At 37.7% G+C, this 19,087-nt stretch overlaps 1 protein-coding gene and 1 pseudogene across 18 annotated transcripts in view; one reads left to right on the plus strand and one right to left on the minus strand.

The window, feature by feature from the left end:
• The window catches only part of RBMS3 (RNA binding motif single stranded interacting protein 3), a 1,606,934-nt gene that overhangs the window by 1,098,939 nt on the left and 488,908 nt on the right, over positions 1-19,087 (plus strand). The gene's annotated exons all lie outside the window — the stretch shown is intronic.
• Positions 12,432-12,523, minus strand: LOC133752451 (U2 spliceosomal RNA; annotated as a pseudogene).

Below are 19,087 nucleotides of genomic sequence, written 5' to 3' on the forward strand. Positions count from 1 at the left end.
AGCTCTCTGAGGTGTCTCTATACTGTCTTCCACAATGGCTGTGCTAGCTTACATTACCACTAACAATGGATTAGGGTACCAAATCCAATGTACTTCATTTTTTTCTGACATTATTGTTTTATCTGATAGCCTTCACCTGCCCTGAACACTAAAGAAAATCGTTTATTCATCTAAAAATCTTCTGCTCTAGAAGCCATCAACGCTACTGTAAAATCAGATTCAGTATCCTTCTCATCCTAACTCACTTGTTTTGAAAAATTACTGAAAGCTCTCTGTCTTTTATAAACATTTCTAGTACTTGTTTACGCATTAATCAGTACAAATGCATTCTGACAATAGTTAGAAGAGCATGTTGTATATTTTCCAGAAGAATCAAATAATACAGACCAAATTCAGAATTGTAAAATTTCTACCCCTGAAATTTGGATGTCTTGAAGTAATAGCCACCAAAATGCATGATGATAATATGTGATATGGGCTAGAAATAGAAGTTGCAAAATTTGCTTGGAACAAAATGTCAAAAAATAATTTCAATAAGAATAAAATTAATATGTTTGATGCCATGAATGGAAAATTGACAAGGGCATTAACTTGGCTAAATGCAGTTGACTTTGGAAAATGCTTAATGAAATGTCTAATGTTTAAATTATTTAAAAAAAATTATTTAGTTATTTGAAAGGTAGTGTGACTAAGATAGAACAAGGCTAGGGGGAGAGACAGGGAGAGAAAGAGAGGGAAAGAAAGGTATCTTCCATGTAGGGGTTCATTCCCCAAATGGCCACAACAGCCAGGATTGGGCCAGGATTAATCCAGGATCCCGGATCTCCATCCTGCTCTCCTACATGGATGGTAGGGCCCCAAGTACTTGAAACATCCCCTGTTGCTTTCCCAGGTACAATAGCAGGAAGTTGGACCAGAAGCAGAGTAGCTGAAGTTCAGACCATCCCTCTGAATATTGTATACTGACAAAGCAAGCATTTACTATACCCACCACACTGCAACACTGGCTCCTTCAATAACTTTTGTATCCAGAAACAGGGAAAAAAAATATCTTGTTGGTCAAAAACTGAAGTTGAAATGGTTCAATCAGAATGTCCTTTTCTTTCTAGAGCTTCATGGTTATTCTTCTATTTTTGCAAAACTGTTTTTGGTAAATTTGAGAATTTTACCAAATGAAAAATTAATAGTGACAATTTTGCAATGCCATACAACTGAGAGATATGTGTCAAATATTTTGTGGCCGTTACCCAAGCAATAGTGATCAATTTGCTTGCTACTCAAAATTTCCTCACACAGCACCAACCTCAGCATCATCTGGGGCTTGCCAAAATGCAGAACCTTAGTCTCAAACCAAATTCACCAAGTCAGAATCTGCATTCTTTTGAGATCGATGCAAGATCCTGTGAACAATAACATCTGAGCATCACTGTTGTGTTCTTATGCTACATAAAACAGGTGCAAATAGATTTACCCACCTTGTTTTCATTTCAGTTTCTCTAAATTCTGGATTTCATGGTGATATCAACTTCCTTTATGCCTGAGTATGGGAATATGTCTGTTGTTACTTATTTGTTCATTTTTTCCATTTCATTTATGAAGAGATGTAAACGATATGATTTGAAAAGAAAATCCTGTGATCTGTTTCCGTGCTGAATGCTCTAGCTAGAGTATTGATAGAAGAATACATGCCGACATGCCACGGGTCCTTTGCAGCGTCTATTGTTTTGTTGTTAATAAGTGCCCTTCCCTTGGTGTTTGGATATCTCAACTGATCTTGCTTAAGAAGCAAGGGAAATGCAATTCTGGGATTGTGCAGGATGTTGTCTAGGTAATGAACATGATCTCGAGCCTCTATCCTTGTCAGCATTTATCAAATTTGGGCATAACCTTCAGGAGCGAAAATAGAACTTGGACCAAGAGAGTCAGCTGCACTTGGCTATCCCATTTGGGGATCACTGTAAATGGTCTTTGGTCATGTAACAATTCCCTAGCATTTTCCCTCTTTTTCCATTACTCGTACTTTCTTCTATGAGTGTGGTCCACTATTTTGGTTTTCAGTCCACTTGCTGTGTTCCTCACAACAACACAGAGTGTCATCCTGCATCTTTGAAGAATAGAATTAACGCAGTGCCTGTTGCTACTGGAGGCATTTGAAACATGTCAGTTCTTTCTCTCTGTTCATTAATGTTTAGATGTTTCACATTGAAGTACCGATGAACCCTGTTGGCTTTCATTGCCCTCATCTATAAAAGGAGAATTAGATTGAAAGATCATAGTACACACACACACACACACACCCATAAATGTGTTATTGAGGTTATTCATGGTTCTTTTCACTTTGATATGTACAAATACAAGAGTCCCTTAGACTACCAGAATTCAATCCCTTAGGCGTCATTCTGAGTCATGGAATACTTAGTGAAGTGGAGTCTGGAGTCTTTGCATGCCAACACTGCCCAGTGTTACATATTATCATTCTTCATTAAATTTTGATTGAGGAAAGCTTCCAACCTCTTAAAGATAAATACAGTTGATAGATAAACGTATATGGAAATTACTCTAATGGGAAGCAATAAAACATATTTATGTATATGATCTTCTAGGCTTCCCTCTGCTCGGTGAAAAAAAGTTCAGAGAACCCCGATTCCTAAAAGAGATTTTTGAATGACTGAATCCACTGGATACATATAGAAGTGGACTGTCTAGATTTAGGTCTTTCTACATAGCTTTCTGTTTAAAAATCATTACTTTAAAGTTCCTGCTTATTACTTTTCTCACAGGTACCATTTTCTTACTTTGAATTGCTAAATTGTGATGTTTTATGACAATCAATCAAAAAGTCATTACAAACTAGAAGCATTTCGCACTAATGGTCAGTTTAGATATTCCCTGGCCAGTTTAATTCTGATGCAGTTATTTTTAACTACCATTATCTATTAAGTATTCCCGTTTGCAGCTAATACTTCTACTCAGTTTTTGCTACAGAGATTAAGAAAATTTGTTTCTAATCTATTTATTCTGCCAGGCATTTAATGCCCTGTAATTCAAAAGCCAATCAAGTATTTACGACTTATTTCTTGTTCAACATTATGGGTGATTCTTTAAGTCATTTCAAAATCTGCTGCATTTTCATGTACACTTTGTTTATGGAAATATAAATACACGGGTAATCAAAAGCTACATCTCAAATTAAGAAAGGAAATGAGGCTTATGTCCTTGGAGCTCCATGAATTCAGTTCCCCATTTATCCTACATACGATGTTTGTCTTCTCATTATAATTGCAGCTCCAGCTGTAGATGCAGCAAATGTTTCTTCTGAACGACATAGTTTTTTTTTTTTTTTTCTTTTCAGCAGTACAGGGACAAAGGTCATATTCCAGAAACATCCTGAGCAAGACTTTACTACCAAGTGCATTCCATTTTGAAATGTGACTTACTTATACAGAAATTTGAGTTTCTGCAGAACTAAAGGGAAAGCGGACAAGATACCTCATGGCTTCAGAAGTGGGTAACTCAGAAGTGAGTTACGCATATTTGCTCATATTTGCTTTGGTTGAGGAAATTAGGTTGCAAGGTTACCTTACTGTGTTAAGAAATAACTCTTTTGTAATTATATATAACTTCATATCTGTATGAGGGGCACAAAATAACATGTTTCTCACAAGTATCATAGGTAAAGGAAAACCCATATATATTATATGAGAGAAATATTTTCCAAAGGTTTTTTGCATCCTGAGTTAGCATGAAGATATTTAACATGACTGATTTCAAATTTCTACATTTTTGTTGAATTTTGCTTAATGTATAGCATCGTAATGATGTTTAGCAGTGGGAATTTAGAAGAATTTATAACAAATCTTCTAGATGGTAACATTAATTATACTTTAAACAAACCTTGATTATCCATCAACCTTCAATTTCATTTTCCAAACATAGCAACACAACTGACGTTATCTGCTAATATCATAAGTCATCCTGTAAACTTGATAAAGAATTGTAACTGTAACACATTAATTAGCTGAAAGTATTTTGACAGGACAGATTATTGGTTAAGTGGAAGGTATTGAAGAAACGAATGCATATAGCATACATTGTGAAAAGAAAAATCCAGTTAATAAGATGATACTTGTTGATAACTGATCTTAATAGAAATTACCAAACTAAATGCCAAAAGTATATTGTATTCCCATGAATGAAAGTGATTGAAAATCATGGAACAAATTAGCCAGCAACTTACAAGTTCATTTAGCTGGGGGTTCTCTATTAAGGACATTCCATTGTCAGAGAAAAGTATTCTTAAGAGTTTGTAAAGTTTCCTTAGGCATTTTCAGAGCAATTTTGAGTTGAGGCAGTTAAACACATCCCTGTTTACATAGCAAAGAGATGTGTGTGTTAGAGATGGTAATGGCTATTATCATGATAAAGAATTTACAAATGTCACTTTGTGTTTGTTTTCATCTTGACAATTTGTGTGGTTGTTAATGCATCCTCATTTGCTAGATTTTAAGAGCACTTCCATTAAAAGTTTTTCCATTATATGCCAACTGTTAAAATTCTTTAACTGTGGCTGAAAAGAAGCTAATTAGTATCACCAGTAAGTTCATTCTGATTTTTGAGTTTGAAATTCTGATTAGCTCTTTCTATCCTCTGGAGATCTTGGAAGATTCAGAATAATTCTATTTTCTCAAATCTGGCAAAACCTAGTCTATGTCACAGCCTCTTCCAAATGCTTTCCTTGGAAGCTGTGGTCATAAAGAACTTCTGAGACCTATAAAAGAGATGCCTGTCCAATAAGGCATTTATATCTGAGTCTCATGGTTAATGTCATTGCTCTCTTTTCATTGCTGGTAAACATTGGTTGAATGACACCTGATTAAGAGGCATGCAGGATGACAGGTTTTGACTGATGCCTCAATTGTGAACTGATTTATAACTCAAACAAGGAGTATATTGGACTTATTGCCTACTCACTAGTTACGTGACCTATTTCTGATCTAGTTTGACATCTCAACAATGCTTGATTACATACGTTTGAGAATAACCACAAGTCGTTGTTCTAATCATCTCCAAAGTATACTCATCTTACTGCTCTTTAAATCTCATCAGAAGCTTCAAATCTTTACAGAATTAGATCGATCGATCGATCGATCGATCCTTCATGGAATGAACTCTGAAAATCTTAATAAGGAAGAATAAAAAAGGAAGTTAGTATGTTGAGTAATCTTAGCTTATTTTTGTATTGTTTCCTCAAATAGAGAATATTGGGGAAAGTCAATGCCAAGAATAGGCATACGTGCTCCACACATTTTCAAGCCAAACAGTCATGGTGATTTCACTGGAGCTTGACATTTAAGTGAAAGAGTTTTTGTGGTGCATGTGTCTGGTTTTTTGTTTGTTTGTTTGTTTGTTTTAATGACCATAAACACTAGCATTCATAGTATGCCAGATAAACATATGTTAATTTTTTCTGAGAGAGGCCACAGAAAAGAATTATTTTAAAATCAGTGCATGATTATTAAAATTGCTTCTGTTTACCTTCATTTTCAGTACTACATGCTGCATCAGTTTTGTTATAGTTATGTGCTCCGTTCTGATAGTTACTGATTCGGAACATATGCTATTGTAGCTACACTACGATCTCTGTCATATTTCTCTACCATAACCTTGCACGGGATTAGGAAGACTTGGAGAAGTGTCAGAAGAGCTTACCACTCTCATACATTAGCTCTGTGGCACAGCAGTGCTGCCGAGATGAGCTGCAAATTCAAGCAGCATATTGATTTGTGATGTATTTGTTCTTGGGCAGGTCAATTAATTATGTTGCTGTGATGCCACCCTAAATTGTAAATAGAACTAGAAAACGAATTGTCACACTCTGTGCTTGCCTCTCTTACCACTTAGGATGACAAAAATGGTTCCTGCCCCTTCTGCATAAGATCATGTGAAATGTGAGAATTGGCCTGTATCTTAATGTGCTGGCTGTTCTTTCGGAGATGCAGCTTGAAATGACTTTAAAGATACCCTACTAATTATTTGCTACCTATAGGCTCTTGAGACATAGTTATAAGGCAAGGAACAAGAAGATTTTTTTTTATTTCATGTTTGCTACCATGTGTACTTTTTTCCTAGGAAACACAGGGAATGACAGCTGCTGTAAATTTCCAAATGTATTTCCAAATGTATTGGAAAAAATTATTGTATTAGTAAAAAATCATTTCTAGATTTTTTGCAAAGGGGTAATGAGAAAAGATGTAAGAAAGAAAAAAATAGTCATGACTCCCAGTGTGAAGATGAACTGTAAAAAATTTAAATGGTGATTTATTTTGACTCATGGGGAAGAATACATAAAGACAATTATTCTAGTAAAAAGAAGAAGCAGCTAGACTATCATCACTAAATTGCTGCTTCTACAATCTTTGTAAATAATTTGTCCCAGTGTGACAGTACACACACAGACACACACACACACGTCTTCAGAAAGTTCATAAAAATTTTGCATTATCTATTATCGTTATCCACAAACCTTATGAAAACACTGTGTCAATGTGTGTGTGTGTGTGTGTGAAAACACTTCAGAATTTCTTGGAATAACAGACAAATTTTTTTTTTGGAAAATTTTGAAATCCAAGCAGGATATTAAAAAAACTTTTTATTCAAAACATCTTTTAAAAATTATTTATTTATTTAAAAGGCAAAAATACAGAGAAAAAAGGAAAGAGAAAAAGAGAGAGAGAGAGAGAGAGAGATCTTCCATCTGCTGGTTCACTCCTCAAATGGCTTCAATAGCCAGGGCTGAGCCAAGCTAATGCCAGGAACCTAAGATTCCATCCAGGTCTCCCATTTGAGTGACAAGAGCCCAAACAGTTGAGCTGTCTTCAGCTGCTTTCCCACTCCTATTAGCAGGGAGCTGGATCAAAAGTGGAGCTGCTGGTACTTCAACTGCTGTCATATAGTATGCTGGCATTGCACACAGTGGTATAATCTGCTGTGCCACAATGCTGGTGCCATTAAAAACATTTTAAAAGACATAAATGTTGTACATATATATTGGGTACTGTGTCATTCTTTAAAATATGTATTGATGTATTTCAAAGACAGAGTTACAGAGAGAAAGGAAACGATACACACATACAGACACAGAGAGAGGAGAGAGAGACAGAGAGAGAGAGAGACAGAGAGAGAGAGACAGAGAGAGAGAGAGAGAAATTGATTTTCTATCTGTTGGTTCATTCCCTGTTATGGCCACAACAGCCATGGCTCGGCAGGCCAAATTCTAAAACTCCATCTGGGTGTTCCATATGGGTGCAGGGGCCCAGGCACTTAGCCCATCTTCTGCTGCTTTCCCAGGCACATCAGCAGGGAGCTGGATCAGAAGAGGAGCAGGGACTTGAACCAACAAGTTCAAGGATTATTATTGTTATTATTATTTTGCTATTGAGTTTGAGTTCCTTATGTATTCTAGTTGTGAATCCTTTGTCAGATGCATAGTTAGCAAGTGCACCCTATTCTATAAGTCTTCTCCTTGCTTTCTTGATTGTTTCGTCCCTGTGCAGAGGTTCTTTAGTTGGATGAGATCTTATTTGTCTATTTTTAGTTAATTTCCTTTGCTTTTGGAGTCTGATCCAAGAAATTCCTTCTGATTCCAATTTCCTAAAGCATTTTTTTCTGTGTTTTCTTTCAGTCATTTCAAAGTTCTGGGTTTTACCTATATGTTGTTGGTGCATTTTAGAATTTACCTCTGTAGATGGTAAGAGATAAATGTCTAGATTCGTTTTCCTTAGTATGGATACCCAAAGCATTTCCTGATTCTTCCCAAAGATACTTACTTTAAAAGCTATCTTTTCCCAAGGCACATACTTAGTACTTTTGTCAAAAATTTGTGTATTTACTTCTAGTGCTTTCTTTAAAATTTAATTTCTGCTTGGTGATATGGAACTTTATTTCTTCATTTAAAAAATATTTATTTATTTGAAATGCAGAATTACAGAGGAAAAGGGAGAGACAGAGAAAAAGATCTTTCATTCATTGATTGACACCCAGAGTGGTGACAATAGCATGGGGGGGGGGGACTCCATCTGAGTCTCTCATGGTGGTGAAGGGGCCCAAGCACTAGGGCCGTCCTCTGCTGCTTTCCCAGGTGCATTAGAGTGAGCTGGATCAGAAGTGGAATGGTCACATGGGTGTTCACAGGGGATGCTAGCGTTGCAGGCAGTGGCCTAAGTTACTGCTCCACAGTGCCAGCCCCGTTCTGGAGCCTTAGCTTGGCTGGGTCAGAAGTGGAATGGTCACATGGGTGTTCACAGGGGATGCTAGAGCATTGCAGGCAGTGGCCTAAGTTACTGCTCCACAGTGCCAGCCCTGTTCTGGAACCTTAGCTTGGCTGCATCAGAAGTGGAATGGTCACATGGGTGTTCATAGGGGATGCTAGCGTTGCAGGCAGTGGCCTAAGTTACTGCTCCACAGTGCCAGCCCTGTTCTGGAGCCTTAGCTTGGCTGGATCAGAAGTGGAATGGTCACATGGGTGTTCATAGGGGATGCTAGAGCATTGCAGGCAGTGGCCTAACTTACTGCTCCACAGTGCCAGCCCTGTTCTGGAACCTTAGCTTGGCTGGATCAGAAGTGGAATGGTCACATGGGTGTTCATAGGGGATGCTAGTGTTGCAGGCAGTGGCCTAAGTTACTGCTCCACAGTGCCAGCCCTGTTCTGGAACCTTAGCTTGGCTGGATCAGAAGTGGAATGGTCACATGGGTGTTCACAGGGGATGCTAGCGTTGCAGGCAGTGGCCTAAGTTACTGCTCCACAGTGCCAGCCCTGTTCTGGAGCCTTAGCTTGGCTGGATCAGAAGTGGAATGGTCACATGGGTGTTCACAGGGGATGCTAGAGCATTGCAGGCAGTGGCCTAACTTACTGCTCCACAGTGCCAGCCCCGTTCTGGAACCTTAGCTTGGCTGGATCAGAAGTGGAATGGTCACATGGGTGTTCATAGGGGATGCTAGCGTTGCAGGCAGTGGCCTAACTTACTGCTCCACAGTGCCAGCCCCATTCTGGAGCCTTAGCTTGAGTAACTCTGCTGATTTTCTGCCAGTTCAGCTGAGGCCCAGTGCAGGAGCTCAGCCTGAAACAGCGACCTTCTGTAATTTTGATTTCACAGCACAAGTTAGAGTTTTTATGTGTCAGAGTTGAAACAGAAAGATACTTTTTGTTATAATTTTTATGGAATCTAAAAATAATGTTGTTTTTTGGGAGACCTAGTAACATTCCATTGACCTATGAATCTATGTCAATATCATGCTGTTTATACGGTAGCATTTTAATATATTTAAAAATCAGGTTGCATAATACTTCCTATTCTGGACCTTTTGTTCAAGATTGCTTAGGCTTTTCAGGATCTTTTGGGGTTCCCAACACATTTTAAGTGTCTTTCTAGTTCTGTGGGAAAAAAGAATATTACTGATATTTTGACAAAGAGTGCATTGACTGTGCAAGTAGCTTTGGCTATTATGGGCATTTTAACAATCTTGATGCCTTTTCAATCCACAAACATGAGAGATATCTTTCCATTTCTTTGTATCCTCTGCAATTTCTTTTGTCAATGATTTATAGTTTTCATGGTATAAATCTTTCACCTCTTTAGTTAAATTTTTTTCCTAAATATTATTTTTAGCTACTTGAAATGGGATTTCTTTCTTGATTTATTTTTAGATGATTTACTATTGATGTCTATCAACATTCTGATTTCTGCATGTTGACTTTATGTTCCACAGTGTTACTGAATTTGCTTATTAATTCTAACAGCTTACATGTGGATTTTTGTTATATATATATATATATATATATATATATATTATGCCATCTTCAAACAGTGAAAATTTGACTGCCAAAAATAAGAAAACCTTTGGAAACTTGCAGAAGTACATGGAAATTAAACAATGTATTTCTGTTATTCCTGAACTAGTATCAAGAAAGAAATTAAAGAAAACATTTAAAAGTTTCTCAAAATGAATGAAAATGGAAACAAAATGTACCAGAGCCAATGGGATACTGCAAAAGTAATAATAAGAAGGACAATTATAGAAAGAAGGCCTGAATCACAAAAGCAGAAAGAATTCAATAAATGACTCCCCAAAAACTTAAATGTCTTCCAGAAAATCTGGCAAAGTAATAATAAATCAAATCCAAAATTCACAGAAAGAAAGAAATAACAAAACTGAGAAAAAATAAATAATATAGAAACTTTAAAAAGAAGCCAAAATGACAATGAAACAAGGGGCTAGTTCTTTGAAAAGATAAACACAATTTTTAAACCTTAAACTTAGGGAAGAAAGGGAGACAATTCAAATACTTAAAATCATAAATGCAAAGGGAAACCATACAACTGAAAACACAAAAATACAAGGGGTTGCTAGATATTACTATGGCAATTATATGGCAACAAATTTGATAACCTCCTAGAAATGGACAAATTCCTGCACACATATATCTTACTTAGATTGAATCATGAAGAAAATAGAATACCGAATGTATTAGTAGGTTTTTATTACTTTAAGTAAAATATCAGAAACTTCTTGGGAAGGAAAAGTTTTGTTTCTGCTTATAGTTTGGAGGTTTGTAGTTCAGGATCCGGTGGCCCAATTAGTGGCATCTAATGAAAGCTGGCCGTGGTGGGACATCTGAGAAAGAGTAATCACATGTTCAGGCAGGAAGCAGAGAGAGAACTTGACATAAATAGCCAACCTGCTGATAAGAACTTCTGAGTGCAAGCCCTCCATGACCTAAAGAGCTCTATCAGACCCATCTGGCAGACTCGTAACTCAATCAATTTTCCACCCTTACTCCTTCAACCTTAACATAAGTCATCAAAGTTTAGATATCTACATGAGTTTGAGGACCCAAATCCTGCTCAGTCCACAGACGTTAAGCAGACTAATAATAAATACCAATCTTGAATCAATAGTGAAACGTATCCCAACAAAGAAAAGTCCAACACCAAATGGCTTCACTGCCGAAATCTGCCCAATGTTTAAGGATGAATTAGCACGAATGTGTCTTGTAGTATTTCAACAACTATCAGAGGAAATAATTCTTTCAAACTCACTCTAGGAAGCCAGCATTATCCAGATAGTAAGGACATACACACATAAAACCATGGGCTGATATCCTTGAAGAACATAAATACAGAAATCTCCCCCAAAATGCTAGCAAACCAAACCCATTACCACCTTAAAATGATTAATCACCATGACCAAGTGAGATTCAGTCCAGGGATGCAAGGATGGTTCAACATACGCAAACCAATAAGTGCAATATACTACATAAAATATGAAGAACAAAAGTCATGTGATCCTCTCAAAAGATGTAGGAAAGACCTTTGATACAATTTAACATCCCTCATGATAAACACTCTGAACACATTGGATATAGAAGGAAATTACTTCATAATAAAGATGAAATATAACAAACCAAGTGTTAGCATCATATTGAACAGGGAAAAGCTAGGGGCTTTCTGTTTAACACCAGTACAAGCCAAAGATGCTCACTCTCATTAGTTTTAATAAACATAGTGCTGGGAGTCCTGCAAGAACAATTAGACAAAAGAAAGAACTGAAGGACGTTGAATTGGAAAGAAGGGAATCAAATTGTCATAGTTTTTTTTAAGAACACATTTTTCATGCATTTTTGAGTGAACCCCTTGTATGCTTGTATTTAATTTTTTTTTTTTGCATCAAACAAGAGAGGTCCTATCCACTGGTTTACATATCAAAATTTATCTATTAATTCCATTCTTCTACAACTTGTATCAAGATTCCATGTGTGTGTGTGTGTGTGTGTAAGCTGGCTGAATGGACCACTGGTGTTGTATTATAAGTATTTTAATAATTATAAGTATTTTAATAGAAGAACGTTCTGCCTATTATCTCCACTTGCTTGACTACTGACTAGCACATCCTAGTGTTTTCTATGAACCTGTAAGAGTTATCAAAATACGTCAAGTTGAATTGTTGGGGTGAAAAAGAGCCTGGTACCATCTACAGAAGAACCAATGCAGGAGTCCCCATCAAAACAAGTTATGGGGCCGGCATTGTGGCATGGTGAGTTAAGCTGCTGATTGTGATGCCAGCATCCCATATGAGTGCCATTTGTATCCAGGCTGTTCCACTTCCAATCCAGCTCCCTGCTAATATGCCTGGGAAAGCAGCAGAAGATGGCCCATGTCCTTGGGGCCCTGCATCCCTATGGGAGACTCAGATGGAGCTCCTCGATTCTAGCTTTGACCTGGCCCAGTCATTGCATTTGGAGTAGTGAGCAGTGCATTAAGACCTCTGTTTCTCCCTCTCTCTTTCTGTAGTGCAGCCTTTCAAATAAATAAATAAATCTTTAAAACAAACAAATAAACAAACAAACAAAAAAAGCAAATTCTCCCTCCAATACCTTGAGTTTGAATATTTTTCATTTTGTCTTCACATTGTGAGGCATGACTGACTGTTACTACACTTGATCTTAGCCAAAAGGCCGAGAAGCGATATGAGTGGCTGTTAATACATGGCAGTGGCAAATGTTTCAAGTCATGCATTTGATTTGTATGTAGATATCTACATTCTGCAAAGTTTAAAAAGTAGGGGACAGACAATTCTATATGAGATTTGGAAAAATATCCTGTTAACCCACTGTATATGTATGGTCCTAAATGTAACACATCATTCACATTCCATGGCAGCTTATCACATAAGACACAAAAGCACTATGGACTTAACACTGGATTTTACTCCAGGAACTTGAGTAAAGATAAAGATGGAATCATGGATAACCAAACAGTTAGACATTTATGTTGCATCAAGTACATAAATACATTTGTACCTTGGTTAGTGCTCTGTACAATTTTTCTACCTTGGATGTTCCCATGAAAGAGTTCAAGTCACAAAAGAATATGCTTTAGAGTGAATGTAATAAACTTGAACTCAAACTAGAAATAGAAGACCAACAGGAAGAGGAAAGAGATATATACTGTTACTGTGTGTTACATTTCCTGGTAACCCAACAAAGAGAGATCCACATAAGGAACCTGGAGACCTTTATTATGTCTGAGGAAGTCCTTGAGAAGAGGCCAGAGTTTTTCCTGGCAGAACTTACTGAAAGAAATGTTAAGTTATTTAAGTAAGATCTGCTTAGAAGCCAGTGACTTTGACTTTGCCTAGTGCTTAAAAACGATACAGTTGGTAGACTTATGTTTTAAATTGTGAGCCTTGGATTTTTTAGTATTGATTTTATAAATGTCATCAAGTTATAAAAGTAGTATGAGAAGCATCGAGTGGTCCACTTTGGTAGACTTTGTGTGGTCAGCAAAGATGCAAGCTGTCCAAAAGGCCGCAGAGGGTTAAGTCAGCCTGGATCCTCACCCAGCTCTGTGTCTTGGCCACGTTCTGTGACCCTTGAAGAATCCATTTTTCTTAATATGTTAAATAAGGTTTTTAATGTACATGGTTACTGAGATTACATGATAAAAATATGTAAAATATCTAAGATTACCCCAGTACTGTTTCAAACACTGATGGCTAACTTTCTCAGCTGGTTACTGATTTCATCTTATATAATAGAGGAATAAGACACACAAAAGAGTAAAATCAAGGAAACAAGCCCCCAAAACTATTGCTACATGCAGAAAATGAAATGTCATGCATATGTGGGCCTCCAAAGCTGAGCATCGGCTCCTTTAGAAAGCAAACATAGTCACTATTTATAATCAAAATCCTTCTCTTATTGGACTGCTCCATTCCTTATTGTTAAAGTTGAGTACAGATGAGCCTTGATTTATGATGCCTCACTATTTCTCAACTTTATTTTTATAACTTAAAAAAATTGTATTTATATAAAGCAAACAAATTTCATGTATTTCATGTATACAGATTTATGGATATAATGATACTTCCCACCCTACCCTCCCTCCTGCCCATGCTCCACTCTCCCTCCTCTTTCCTTTTTTTTTTCTTTTAATTTTTACAATGACATGCTTTCAGTTTATTTTGTAATCACAAACTTAACCCTACATCAACTAGGTAAGTAGAAAAAACACTGTTCCTTCAATGTAATGGTTTCCAATCACACCCACTTTGTTGGAAAAGACAGAATTTTTTAAGGTTGAGTAGTATTCCACAGTGTATATATACCATATTTTCTTTATCTAGTCATCAGTTAGTGGATATCTGGATTGATTCCATATCTTAGCTATTGTGAATTCATCTGCAGTAAACATAGGTATACAAATAATTCTTTAATAAGCTGATTTAATCTAGTTTAGGTAAATTCTCAGGAGTGGGATAGCTGGGTCACATGGTAGATCTACGTTCAGATTTCTGAGGAATCTCCATACTGTCTTCCATAATGTTTGTACTAGTTTACATTTCCACCAACAGTAAATTAAGGTACCTTTTCCCTTTCATCCTCAACAGCATTTATTTATTTATTTTTGATTTTTTGGGTGATATTCCTCCTAACTGGGGTGAAGCGAAACGTCATTGCAGTTTTTATTGGCATTTCCCTGATGGCTGGTGATCCTGAGCATTTTTTCATTTGTCTGTTGGCCATTTGAGTTTCATCCTTTGAAAAATCCTTGTTCATGTCCTTTGGCTATTTCTTAACTGGATTGTTTATTTTGTTGTTTTGAGTTTCTCAAGGTCTTTATAGATTCTGTATATCAATCCTTTATCAACTGCATAGTTTGCAAATATTTTCTCCCTTTCTATCAGTTGCCTCTTCACTTTGCTGAGTGTTTCCTTTGCAGGGCAGAAGCTTCTTAGCTTGATGGATGTAATCCCATTTGTCTGTTTTTGCTTTTTTTTTTTTTTTAAACTTTTATTTAATGAATATAAATTTCCAGTATACAGCTTATGGATTACAATGGCTTCCCCTTCCCATAATTTCCCTCCCACCCGCAACCCTCCCCTCTCCCGCTCCCTCTCCCTTTCCATTCACATCAAGATTAATTTTCAATTCTCTTTATATACAGAAGATCAATTTAGTACACATTAAGTAAAGATTTCAACAGTTTGCACCCACATAGAAACACAAAGTGAAACATACTGTTTGAGTACTAGTTATAGCATTAAATCAAAATGTACAGTACATTAAGGACAGAGATCCCACATCAGGAGCAAGCGCACAGTGGCTCCTGTTGTTGACCCAACAAATTGACACTCTAGTTTATGGCACCAGTAACCATCCTAGGCTGTCATCATGAGTTGCCAAGGCTATGGAAGCCTTCCAAGTTCCCCGACTCTGATCATATTTAGACAAGGTCATAAAAGACAGGGTGAGGATAGTAACCAATGATCCTAAGAGTGGCATTTACCGGGTCTGAACAATTATACAGCATTAAGTGGGGAAGAGGACCATCAGTACACTTGTGCTGTTGGGGATCTGTTCTAAGAATGCTTTGCCTATGCCAACATTCCTGATGTTTTCTTCTAGTAACTTGATGGTAACTGGTCATAGATTTAGAGCCTTGATCCATTTAGAGTTGATTTTTGCATTAAGTAGAATTCATACTTCAGTTGATTATTTTTTTTTTTATTTTTGGGGCTAGTGATTTATGGCAAAATACTCGCTTGTGCTGCTGATTGGGGGCATCAGCAGTGGCATCATAGGGTTAATGGCTGATGCTCTAATTGTGTGCTGTCCTGCTGCACTATGATATTCTGTAGCCTAGATGTATCAACTGCATTATCAACTGAAGGTCTTTCCTACTTACGAGGGGTTATCAGAATGTAACCCCATCTTATGTCAAGGAGCATCTCTATACCCAGTAAAAATAAACTCTTTGTAGCACTTCAGCATCAACAGCCTGTATTCTGTTTTAATACAGCACCAGCTAAGGTACTTTGTGGTCCTAGTTCCATGCTGGTGGCCCCAGCCTTCAGCATTTGCAGGTTGCTGTGTTCCATTTACCTGCTATATGGACCTTTTCCTCCCTATAGTTTATTATGTCTAATTTGCTCTGGACTTGAAATCAGATAGCAAGCTGTTTTTACCTATGAGTAAAATAAGAATAAGTGTTACCTAGTAAGATCAAGTGCTTGGGTTTCTAATACATGAACCCTATAACTTCTCTATTATTTTTAAAGCTCTCTTTGACTTAATTGCTGGTTTTTGCTATGTTCGTAAAGGTGAAATGTTATTCGTTTTTTTCTTCAGGTGTTATTAAAGACTGACAAGACATACAGATTGCCCCATGTGCAGAAAGTTCAACATCATTAAAAATTTTGAGTACTTGCACATTCAGTTATATTCATTAATAAAGAATCCCAGGCTTTTCATCTAAATTAACTATGAAATATTCATAGGAGATAACAATTTATTCCTTAAATATTTTGAAAGAAGGAAACTCTCTGGCCAAAGTCTCAGCACCACTTATACTTCAAGCATTCTTCCTTATGTCTTAGCCAGATGCCTCTTAGTAATAAAATTCTCTCTCTTTTCTGACTTTCATTCACAGTGGAAATGGAAGTCATGTTGAGGCACCCCCTAAAGTGTTTTAAATTAACTATTAGATATCATAATACTTTCTGTTTTCTTTTCATATATATTCTGTTTAAGTCTTTGTCTATAGGCCACACTTCTTCGCACATTGTAAAGGGGATTTTTTTATGTCTCATCTATTCCCTAACTCAAGCCAGCAATAAATGCTTCATGTATGGTAAAGGAACTTTAGTGATGTAACAACTTGTAAGGAAGCTCTTAAACTTCCCTGATATAAATGCCAACAGAATTTTTACTTATGGGTGGCAGGAACCCAAGTGCTTGGACTATCATACTGCTTCCCTGGGTGCATGAATAATAAACTAGATCAGAAGTGTAGGAGCCAGTGCTTAAACTGGTGCTCCAGTATGGGATGCAGGTGTCCCACTCCAGATTAACCTGCTGCACCACAGCACCTGCTGCCCATTTGATATTTCTGATATGTTTGTAGCATAGAGAGTGTTGGCTTGAAGGATTCCACGGACTGTCTACTAGCTAACATTTATGCTGCTCTTAATCTGTGTTGAGCTATGGCATCAACACTTTGCATAAATCATCAGGATATATAGCCGTAATAACTCTTCAATGTGGCTCAAGTTATAATCTGCATATGACTGATGAGGTCACTGAGGCCTGAGAACTTAGCAGACTTGCCTCACTTAGCTAGCTGTGTGAGCTGGGACTGTGTCCAGTCAGTATGGACCTCCCTGTGTATTCCTGAGTGACGCCGTGGACACATAGGTCTTGGCTGATGTCTTGCGGCAGAAAACTGGTACCTAGACCCACAATTTTTCTGTCAAAGGACTAGTGAGGTACTCTGGGCTCATCTCCATGTAATACTGGCAGTGATTTCTTCCAGTTCTGTGAGGTGTTGCGTATCTCCCCACTCTACTGAATTGCACTGTTCCTCTCATGCAGATATGAGCGCTAACCTTCTCTAGAGTGCTCAGGCTTGCACATGATTTTGGGGAAACGAGCTGAGAAAGAGAAGACTACAAGCTATTGTGTTATTTACAAGGACATGTATGTGGCCTAACCGAGTTTACCTTTGTTGTCATCTGTAATTCCTTTAGGTGGGTGGGGTCAAAATTTACAGTGTTGAGCACTAAGTGAATGGGAAATACGGCTTTGACTGCTGTCGCTGTGTACAAAGAAACTGCCCCACGTCAATGAAAGAATTCAGACAATCCCACGTAGATGGTGAATAGGCCTAACTGACAGCCCAAAACCATACTGCTTCACAAAAATGCTTCTCTTGGAGGCTCCCCAACATGGTAGAACACAGCTGTACCCTCCCCATTGCTCAACCCAGAAGTCTCAAGTTAGCCCCAAGTTTTCTATCCTTTTTTCACTCCTGTGCATCCCATCGCAGTGCAGTGATCAGCACAGCCTGAAGGCCTTCCTTTCGAAGTGAAGAGGGTGCTGACTCCTATGAGCACCTTGCCTGCAACATTCTGGCCCAAGCACCAGTGTCTCTCACCCAGGACACTGCAGCTGCACCATAACCTGATTCCTTGCTTCTTCCCTAATACCCCCTCCATGCTTTTCACAACTCACAACTCACAACTCTGTTGTCAGACAGCCACGTCATTCCTGTCCTCCACACTGTTCCAGTGGCTGCCTATCTCACACAGAGTAAAATGTTGCTTATTTCCTACATCAGTTTTCTGGCTTGGGGCAGGCATTATGGCATTAAGCAGGTTAAGTAGCTGCTTACGAGATATGCACCTCCCATATCATAGTGCCAGGGATTGAGTTCTGGGTCCTCTGCTTCCAGTCTAGCTTCCCGCTAATGTGCACCCTGGGAGGCAGGAGATGATGCCCAAGTTCTTGTGAACCCGCCAGTCATGTGGGAGACCTGGATGTTCTGATGTTGGCCTTGCTCAACACTGGCTGTTACAGGCAATAGGGAATGTATCAATGCATGACAGATGTCTCTTTTTGTTTCTCTGCTTCTCTCTGTCCATCTGCCTTTCAAATAAAATTAATCTTTTCTCCAACTAGGGAGTGAACCAGCAGCTGGAAGACTTCTCGCTCTGCTCTACCTCTCTCTGTAATTCTGTCTTTCAAAAAAATAAAATAAATCTTTAAATAAAGAATATATAGGAACACTTAAAATTGTAAATTAAATAGAACACTCCCTTCTAGCATGAAAATCACATGAAAGTAAACACTTATCTCTGATTCCAAACCTCAACCCTGTGTATTCAAGATCTAGAACTTCCATGGTGTGCTCTCATGAAATACCTGTTGAGTGAAGAATGAATAATTATCTGGTGAGACCGGTAACAAGTCAGAAGCAAAAAAGAGAAGACATTCTCTCTTGTGGCATAAAACAAATGTAGTATAAAGTGATGTATTTTTATTTTAATAATATTCCTGACTGATTTTAGCAACCAGTTGGTTTTCCTTGCCCCAAGTCAAATAAAATTATAGATTTTCAAATACGAAGGGAGGTGAGTTTTTAGCAGTTAACTACGTTGTTTCTTCTAATAAGTGTTGAACCACTCTGAGGCTGACGGATAGTTGTAAAGTTTGAATACTTCTACTTCCCCTTTTATTTTATTTTACCCATCC

Source organism: Lepus europaeus, chromosome 2, assembly GCF_033115175.1.
Source record: "Lepus europaeus isolate LE1 chromosome 2, mLepTim1.pri, whole genome shotgun sequence".
Lineage (NCBI taxonomy): Eukaryota > Metazoa > Chordata > Mammalia > Lagomorpha > Leporidae > Lepus > Lepus europaeus.